Source organism: Bacillus rossius, chromosome 1, assembly GCF_032445375.1.
Source record: "Bacillus rossius redtenbacheri isolate Brsri chromosome 1, Brsri_v3, whole genome shotgun sequence".
Lineage (NCBI taxonomy): Eukaryota > Metazoa > Arthropoda > Insecta > Phasmatodea > Bacillidae > Bacillus > Bacillus rossius.
In genome coordinates, this window is record NC_086330.1 from 210,764,349 (window position 1) to 210,774,575 (window position 10,227).

At 36.2% G+C, this 10,227-nt stretch overlaps 1 protein-coding gene across 1 annotated transcript in view; it reads right to left on the reverse strand.

The window, feature by feature from the left end:
* LOC134527264 (peptide methionine sulfoxide reductase) overlaps positions 1-10,227 on the reverse strand; it is an 85,620-nt gene that overhangs the window by 43,669 nt on the left and 31,724 nt on the right. The window lies entirely within an intron of this gene.

The window sequence follows — 10,227 nt, forward strand, 5'->3', positions numbered from 1 at the left end:
GTTAGAAGTTATCAATTACAAATATATTATACAGTTCATAAACAGTTCTGGAACAGTATTAACACCACCGATAGTGACAAAATTGAATCCATACAAAATAAATTTTTCAAAATAATTAGTTCTAGACACCATCAATTACCCAAATTAGAATCTCTTTCAAATCGTCGCATCCATCTGGATGCCCTGTTTGTGTTTAAGTGCTATAGTTCAAAAATTAATTGCTTATACTTACTTGATAACTCTGGTATTCGAGTCCCGCAGTTCAAAAGCCGCCTTCGATCCCTATTATGTTCCTTACACAATAATAATGATTTAATTTACAGACTTATCTCAAATTTCAATAAATATGAAAATTTTATTAAAAACTTTAAATTTTAATTTTTATGATTACCCTAATATTTTGAGTAATTTTATAATCCTGTTTATTCTTCTCATTCTAGATCATTTAGTTAAGATTATCTCTGTTGCTGTTTTGTTTTGTTTTGTTTTGTTTGTTATTGTGTCGTCTTTTATTATCCTGTGTATGTTGTATTTATTCGCTTGTATGTGTCGTCTTTTATTATCCTGTTTATGTTGTATTTATTCGTTTGTATGTGTCGTGTTTTTATTACTTGTTCTGTGCACACCTCCAAAGCTTCGGCTGTTGGTGTGCATGTCACAAATTTAATAAATAATAAATAAATAAATAAATAAATAAATTTGAAAATCCTATTTTCAAACAAAAATTTAATATTAATAAATTTAATTAACAAATTAAGATATATGTTGGTACCACCAGTGCTGGACTATATACAGTATGATTTTATAATGTTCAATCGTTGACTGCTCACTGGCTGACAGGAAGTGGGAAATACTAGCATTCCTCCCTCCAGAGGGGCTGGTGTAAATTTTGTAGACTAAGTCTTGAAATGAATCTTGAAATGCATCTTAAAACAAGTCTTCAAATGAGTCTTGAACCCCACTGGAATCAAAAAAGAAATCAAGTGGTCAAGAATAGCAAATGAATTGAGAAGTTAGGGCAAAAGGTTAATTGGGGAGGTAACTATAGCCAAACAGGAAGTAGAATTTTCCACTTACCATTCTGGGGGTGGAATGAAGAGGATCATTGCCTCGGAAGAGGCAGCGCGAGTACTCGCAGTAGTCCATCGCAGAACATGGTACGGAATTACTACTTGACTAAACTAATGGCAAGTAGTCCACTAGAAGCATAAAAAATAAAAGTTAGGGAACACGCCCGAACTTAAGAGATCACATCTCTTAATTTAGATGGGGCGAGATAGTTCGTGGCTAAAGTCGCGGGCGATAAGCACCGACGAGATGCGATCGCGGTGACTTCAGACGGAAGAATCTCTCAATCAAAAAGGCACATGTGGTTAAATTTGGGGCAGAGGCCCGGAGGATTAGGGAGTGGGGGAACAGCCTCTGATTGGCTGGAATAGGCTCGTGGAGAGCTTGCTCCGCCCACCCAAAAAATTACGAAGCTGACTGGTTGCCTAGAATTAAGGTGCATCGGTGGTGAAAGCAGTGCGCTATGTCAAGGAAATGGAGCCATCGACCTGATGTTAGTACGCCAAAGTACCGCGAGAGGGAACTAGCGTAAGCCTAGTACTTATGGAATCATCTGGTGCGTGCTCTGTCCAGCTAAAAGGGAACTAGAGAGAGTTGACGGTAGTGGCCGGTAGAGGTCTCGCTCCAATGCCGAGCTAATGTAAGTAGGTAAGTTCGTTAGGCTGTCTGGAGATGGCGCAAAAATGCTGTTCGCCGGCCAGCGGTATGTCCTTGCAGCCTAGTGAGGTTAATGGCCCCGGTTGTTGCTCTGACCGGTGTTCCTGGAATAAAAAGGGGGGTGAGGGGATGCTAGCTTATGAGAAAAGACTTACGCCGGGCATCGATATGTACTGTACTGTAACATAAGAATGAGGCATGACTCGAGCTGCCAACCTTAGCCGAGGTCTGGGAACTGGGCTGCTGTGGGCAGCAGCTGAGAGGTGCTCTCCTGGTCACGAAGTAGGCCACTGTTACTGGTCGGGTTAGTGACTCGAAGCAGGGAGAAAAATGAGGCGAATTTCTAGCATAGGCGATATCACATCTGGATATATGTAGGTTGAAGCATTGGGAAAGAGTGGTGGGACTCTAATAGAAAAGATTTGATCAGTATGCACAATGGTCAAACAAAGTTAATGTTAGAGGATTTAGGTGAAAAATAAATTTGTGCCAAATATTTCAAATTTACGGCACACAGTGTGGGACTATGTATAATTTTGGTAACTATGTCAGATTTAACAATATCTGATATCGTTGACTGTTCACTGGCAGTAACTAAAAGCGAGGAGAAGATGTGGCAGCTCAAAGGTTAGCCGGGTGGAGAGACGCATGGAATTCATGTCCATTCAAGAAGGAAGCATGTAAATTTAGCTGAATTTGGCGATGGATTTGGACAGAGAAAAACCCGAACTCTTGGACCCCACTGAAGCCAAATGAAAAAGGAGGTCCAGTTTCCAGAATAGAAATAAAGGAGAAAAGAAACAGAGATCTTGAATTCAGGACAAATGTTAAGTAGAAAGCAACTACAAGTGAAAAGGAGAAAAATTTACCACTAACAATTCTGAAAGTACAATGACCAAAATTACTCCCTCTGCTCTGGTGATGCTCTAGCGCTCGCAGGAGCCATGAGCCTTTCATGCTACAATAATACCTAGAAAACAGAACCCGTGCCCAAATCAAATCATCCAGAGAAAACAAAATTTTGCACCCCACCCTCTTCGATTTTTATTAAATTTTTTATACAGCATCTATGAACAAATATAACAACGCGTGTTTTTTATTTTGGCCAAATTCACTTTAGTTTTTATTTTATAATTTTTTTAGAAAATGGTGCATTTTAACCAATCTGTTATTTGAGGTGCAAGATGAAAAAGGCACTTTTCTGTAAAAATTTAATTGTGAAGTTATTATTTAATAATAACTAATGAATTTTACAATTCTTACTTGAAATTTCATCAGGGTTCCAAAAATCATGTTAAAAATAACATTAGACTCATATTAAACCCTGTTTTCACTCTGTAAAGTTGGCGCTCTGTAATTTTTTTCATCTGTACAGCTATTTCTGTAAATGTTCAAAAATTTTTTTCTGGCTGATCCAATGAGGCTGAGAAATGTCTCATTTGAAAGAGGATAAAAAGTACTATGACTTGATGTAAGTTTTTGGACATACGCCATTGCTAAGAACTTTTTCTGTTGAAGAAAAACTAATAAATAAAATAAATAAAAATACACAAGAAAGACAAAAAACACACAAAATTAAGCAAACAATTGCTGTTGTCAACAAGAATATAAACACCACAAAATATTCCGAAACAGAAATATGGTCAACAAACAAAGAAAAAACAAAGAAAAAAGTACTAAGTGAACAAAAAAACACACAAATGATGACAACACAAAAATATTGAAACCAAAATAATTCAGCATAACAGTTGAAACGAGACAAAAACACGACCAAACGAAAAGACAAAAAAATACAATAGTTTTACCAAAACAGAAACAAGCGACGTTTCGGGAACTGCTATCTGCTCCCGTCCTCAGGCAGAGACGCACATGGTACGGAAACACAGGTGCGACTCTTGAGTCTTGAGCACCTGTGTTTCCGTACCATGTGCGTCTCTGCCTGAGGACGGGAGCAGATAGCAGTTCCCGAAACGTCGCTTGTTTCTGTTTTGGTAAAACTATTGTATTTTTTTGTCTTTTCGTTTTGTCGTGTTTTTGTCTCGTTTCAACTGTTGTGCTGAATTATTTTGGTTTCAATATTTTTGTGTTGTCATCATTTGTGTGTTTTTTTGTTCACTTAGTACTTTTTTCTTTGTTTTTTCTTTGTTTGTTGACCATATTTCTGTTTCGGAATATTTTGTGGTGTTTATATTCTTGTTGACAACAGCAATTGTTTGCTTAATTTTGTGTGTTTTTTGTCTTTCTTGTGTATTTTTATTTATTTTATTTATTAGTTTTTCTTCAACAGAAAAAGTTCTTAGCAATGGCGTATGTCCAAAAACTTACATCAAGTCATGCGCTCCCATTGCACAAATATTTTAAAGATAACAAAAAGTACTATAATAAAATAAAATAAAATTCATGGGTATTAGATGTTATCATTTGATAAAAAGGGAAAAAAATTATTATATTGCTGAAAATATGCACGTTAGCTCTAAATCATTATGAAATCAATAGTTAGAACAATCATATTAATTTTATTTATTTATTATTACACATAACACATAGTTTGTGAACACTTTAAAATTAGTTAACCCTCTTTTATTTGAGATTTACATTTACAGTAAACTCTCGATTATCCATGTTAATTAGAACCCACCAATGTAAAAACCCTGGATAATCCTTTTCATGCTAAGAGCCCTCGAATTTGGATTGCACCATATATTTTCCTTCAGTAGAATTCTGAGCACAAGAGAAGTCTTTGTATTTTTTTCTCAGCTATTGGAATGTAAACCTTTCAGCACTGCCCGCATGTCCCCTGCTCCGCACACATGTATTTCTCCATCTGCTGGAGAGGCCCCCTTCTTCCTCCTTCCTTGTATTTAATTTTTTTTTTCTTGGTGGAAAGTTATTATTTCTTCTCAGTCCCTTGCCAGTTAGTCACATGACCATAGAAAAAAATGGTTGGCGGGAAGGGGGGGGGGGGGGGGGGTTCCAGTCAGACAGGGGCAGGCTGAAACAAAACAGGCGGCTGTGAAGCAGCTTTCAGGCCCCCCACCCCCCCTGTAATCTTGAGGAACTGTACTCAGCTTTTAAAGAAATGTACCCTAATGCCAAAATTGGACTACCTATCAAAGTTTTGTGAACTTAGGCCCAAGTGGTGTGTAACAGTTAATCAAAGAGGAGTTCATTCAGTATGTGTTTGTTGCATTCATCAAAATCCTGTACTAATTATAAGTCCAATGAATCTGGATAAAATAAAATTGAAGGAATTAACTAAAATGTTAATGTGTGAAGATGTAAAAAGAGAATGCATGTTAAGAATGTGTGATAAATGTCCTAATTCTGACAAATTGAATGATTTAGTTAAAACAACACTGGAAGACTATGATGATAAAGACCAAATAATATTCAAGCAATGGACAAATACTGACCGGAGCCAGCTTCAAACAATGGTACTACGATTGTCCGAGTATATTACACTTTTAAATGAAAAACTTGAAACCTTGATACCTCATTCTTATATTACAAAGCAACAATCTGAATAGATAAAAAAGAGGAAAGAAAATGTATCCCAAAACTAAGTGCTTTGCTTTATGGATTTTTCTGAAAATTACGGATTTATCCTTCAAGATGAGATTCAAAGTTATCATCGGTCCCATGCATCTTGCACACTACATCCATTAGTAGTTTACTACAGAGACAATGATAGCTCCTCTGTTTCACAGCAATCCTTTTTCCTTTTTATCAGATTACATGAAACATGATGTAAACTTTGTTTATGAAGTACAAAGCAGAATTTGCAGTTACATGAAAGCAAAAAAACCAAAAGTAACAACAGTAGAATACATCACAGATGGCTGTTCTGCACTATACAAAAATTTCAAGAGTTTAGTCAATCTTTGTTTTCATGAAGCAGATTTTAGTCTAAAAGCTTCCTGGACTTTTCATGCCATGTTACAAGAGCCAACCTCCAAAGACCATATAAAGACCAAATTTGCACACCAGAAGAAATGTTTAACTTTTGTAGCAAACACTTTTCAAAAATAATATTTCAATTCATTAATATAGATAGTGTAGAAAATGTAGAACAAAAGTTGACTCAGCGTTTTAGTGAACATAAAACTGTACCTGGCACAAGATCTTTCCATTTTTTCCAACCACTATCTAATACTGTAATAGCAGCAAAACGGATAAGCAGTGACAAATTTTTTTCATCGAGGTATAGTTTATCACAAAAACTAGAACTTCCAAATTTCAAACCAAATACCTACATAGGCTGTGTGTATGAAGATAAGTGCTTCATTGGACTCATTTTGGAGCTTGATGATGACAATAAAGATGATTATATCAATTTTATGCACCCTCACTGGCCATCACAGACATTTTTTTGGCCAGAAAACCGAAATGTTGGAAGAGAGGATAAGTGCTGGGTCCCTTTTACAAACATAATTTGCTCCATAGATGTTCGACAATTAAGTGCTCAAGTTGGACGAATGATGTTCAGTCTTTCTAAAAAAAAGTGTTTAAAACATTAATGCTACCTGGCCAAGGAAATATTAAGTTTCATATCAACAAAAAAGGTAAGCCAAAAAATTAAAAAACTTTATTAAAACCTATAATTTTTAACACACTTTAACTACCTACTCGACACTTGAATGTTACCCAAAAATCCCAAGTAGTATCCTTTACAAAATTAAAACTATATGATTAGTTTCATTAGCCTATTAGAGTGTAAAAGCTATTTGTTATGTGTAATAATAAAATTAATATAATTATTCCAACCATTGATTTGATAACGATTTACAGCTAATATGCATCTTTTCAGCAATATAATATGTTTTTCACTTTTTATTGAATGATAACATCAAATACCCACGAATTTTATTTTATATTATTATAGTACTTTTCATTCTCTTTCAAATGAGACATTTCTCAGCCTCATTGGATCAGCCAGAAAAAAGTTATGAACATTTACGGAAATAGCTGTACAGATGAAAAAAATTACAGAGCGCCAACTTTAAAGAGTGAAAACAGGGTTTAATATGAGTCTAATGTTATTTTTAACCTGATTTTTGGAACCCTGATGAAATTTCAAGTAAGAATTGTAAAATTCATTAGTTATTATTAAATAATAACTTCACAATTAGATATTTCCTGAAAAGTGCCTTTTTCATCTTGCACCTCAAACAACAGATCAGTTAAAATGCACCATTTTCTAAAAAAAACTTATAAAATAAAAACTAAAGTGAATTTGTCCAAAATAAAAAATATGCGTTGTTATATTTGTTCATAGGTGCTGTAAAAAAAATTTCAAGAAAATCTGAGGGGGTGGGGTGTAGACCCCTGGATGATTTGAAATGGATTGACCCACCACTAACAATTCTGAAAGTACAATGACCAAAATTACTCCCTCTGCTCTGGTGATGCTCTAGCGCTCGCAGGAGCCATGAGCCTTTCATGCTACAATAATACCTAGAAAACAGAACCACGTGAATATCAAACTAGAATTAAAATAAAACAGCAATCATTCCCAGACTCCCTGGAATCACTTCCCTTAAGTTAGTCGCTGCGAGACTGCTTCGCGAATAGGCTCGCAGGTGAGAAGCACCCACGGTGACGACCCAAGGACAAATCAATCAATCCTTTGGGCTGCATGTAGTTAAAACTCGCACTAGGGGCCCAGAGGCCTAGGAAGTTGGGAACTGGCCTCTGATTGTTTGGAGGTAGCGGTAGAATGCTCACTCCGCCGACCAAAAAAAAATTATAAAGGTGACTGGTAGCCTAACTTAAGATGCATCGGAGGTCACTAGTTGTTCTCCGAAAGCAGCGCGCTCTGTCAGGGCACAGGTGAAACAGACTCAGGGTTAGTTCACGTAAGTTTTGCAAGAGTGACTAACATAAGCCTGGCCCTTAAGGAACCAACTTTTTTGTGCTCTGTACGGGTAAAATAAAAATGGAGTGAGGTGTGGTGGTGGCCGCTAGAGGCCTCGCTCCTCATTGAACTAAAGTAAAGTAGTTGGCATCTTCGCCAAGAGATGTCCCTGGTTTCGGCTCGCCGTGAGGCCGAGGTTCCAAGGCCCGGTCAGTGGTTTCGGTGAAGTTCCTGAAAAAGATGGAAGGGGGGATCTGCCAGCTCGTGAGAAATGTGTTAGGGCGGGCGCCGATACGTGTCAGACAGCCCTGGAACTTTAGAAAGGGATGTGTCTGGAGCTGCTAACCTAAGCTGAGCTCTGAGAAGAGGGCTACCCTGGGAGGACGCTGAGAAAAGCACTCTCGGTCACGAATCCAGACACTGTTACTTGTCGTGTTCGTGGTCTGAGACGGGAAGAAAAATTATGTCTTATACTTGGCTGGCAAAATCACACCAGGTTTTTGGTTGTGGAGCTGGGAAAACATAGCGGGACTCTAGTAGAAAATATTTGATCAGGATGAACAATGGGCTAACAAAGTTTATAAGGGAATTTAGATGAAAGTTAGGGCCATTCTCCCATAAGTGTAAATTTTCAGTCCCTGGAATTTTATATTGTTTATATTAGTTAAGCATAAATGGTTATGTTCTTAAATTATTTTGTTGTGTGTGTTTTTCTTATTTTTATGACATTTTTAAAGTCAGAGTAAATAACTTTGGCAACAGGAAAATTTTAAGAACCCAAAAGTCACTACTGTCCCTTGTCCCCAACCCAAAATAATGAATGTTAAGTCCTGTTACAAGTGTAATTTATAAAATAATAGAGAAAACAATTTTTTTTTCAAAAATTAATCATTGTAAAAGATAATACAATAATGTCCACATACTAGTAAAAATTTTTTGTAATTTATTTGGGTTTATTGAACTGCTGTCCCTTGTTTGTATAGTCACTACTGTCCCTATGTAAATAGTTCCTCAAATACTCACCAGGGATGCTTCATTAGCCTTGACCACAGCAGTTTCAAGTGCAGGAAGCCATATTGTTTGTTGCAAGAAACACAATTCATGGTTGTTATGTTTCACAGCAATTTAATTATCTTTAAAATGTATTAAAAGGTAAGAGTATGTTTATTATTGTCACTACTGTCCCTAATGTTTATTTATGTATTAGTGTTAATTGGTATACAAATATTTAAGTTGCATGAAACAGATTTGTTTTCTGTTTACCAAAGGTCTTACAGAAGAGTTAGATTCGAATCTCAGATTAGAATCTGAAAAATTATCGGATCGTACCATAATTATCGTATACACCTTAAAAACATAGAAATTCCTTTGTGCAGCAACAGCCTAAGTCAATACCTTAAATTAATGCGTATAAAGCAGGAAAAAAAGTTATATATGCACGTACAAGAACTTATACGTGTTAATAAATTTGTTTGAAAGACTGTATTAAAAATTAAATATACCATTTTTTTTTATCACAAGCCACCCTTTGTGGTGATTGTGTTTATTTTAAACAGACTTGTCTATAAAAAAAAAATAACAATTAAAATAGATAATGGTGAAACATTCGGCTTGGTGCAAACGTTTAAGGAGACCGTTGGGTACACCACACAACCTTCAGAAATGGGGGATATGGCACCATTTTTTACCACGAGCCCCCCTTTGTGATGATTGTGTTTATTTTGATCAGACTTGCAAATAAAAAAATTAATAACAATTAAAATAGAAAATGCTGCAACATTCCGCTTGGTGCAAACGTTTAAGGAGACCGTTGGGCACATCACACAACATTCAGAACTGGGGGATATTAAACCAATTTTTACCACGAGCTCCCCTTTGTGGTAAAAATGTGTTTTTATTTCAGACTTGTCAATAAAAAAATTAATAACAATTAAACTAGAAAATGATGCAACATTCTGCTTGGTGCAAACGGTTAAGGAGACACTTGGGTACAACACACAACATTCAGAACTGGGGGACATGGCACCATTTTATACCACGAGTCCCCATTTGTGGCAAAAGTATGTTTTTATTTCAGACTTGTCAATAAAAAAATTAATAACAATTAAACTAGAAAATGGTGCAACATTCGGCTTGGCGCAAACGGTTAAGGAGACCGTTTCGTACACCACACAACCTTCAGAACTGGGGGATATGGCACCATTTTTTTACCACGAGCCCCCCTTTATGGTAAAAGTGTGTTTTTTTTCAGACTTGTCAATAAAAAAATTGATAACAATTAAACTAGAAAATGGTGCAACATTCGGCTTGGTGCAAACGGTTAAGGAGACCCTTGGGTACACCACACAACCTTCAGAACTGTATGATATGGCACCATTTTTTACCACGAGCCCCCCTTTGTGATGATTGTGTTTATTTTGATCAGAATTATCAATAAAAAAATTATTAACATTTAAACTAAACAATGGTGCAACATTCGGCTTGGTTAAAACGTTAAGGAGACCCTTGGGTACACCACACCACCTTAAGAACTGGGAGACATGGCACCATTTCATCCACGATACCCCTTTGTGGTAAAAGTGTGTTTGTATTTCAGACTTGTCAATAAAAAAATTAAAAACAATTAAACTAGAAAATGGTGCAACATT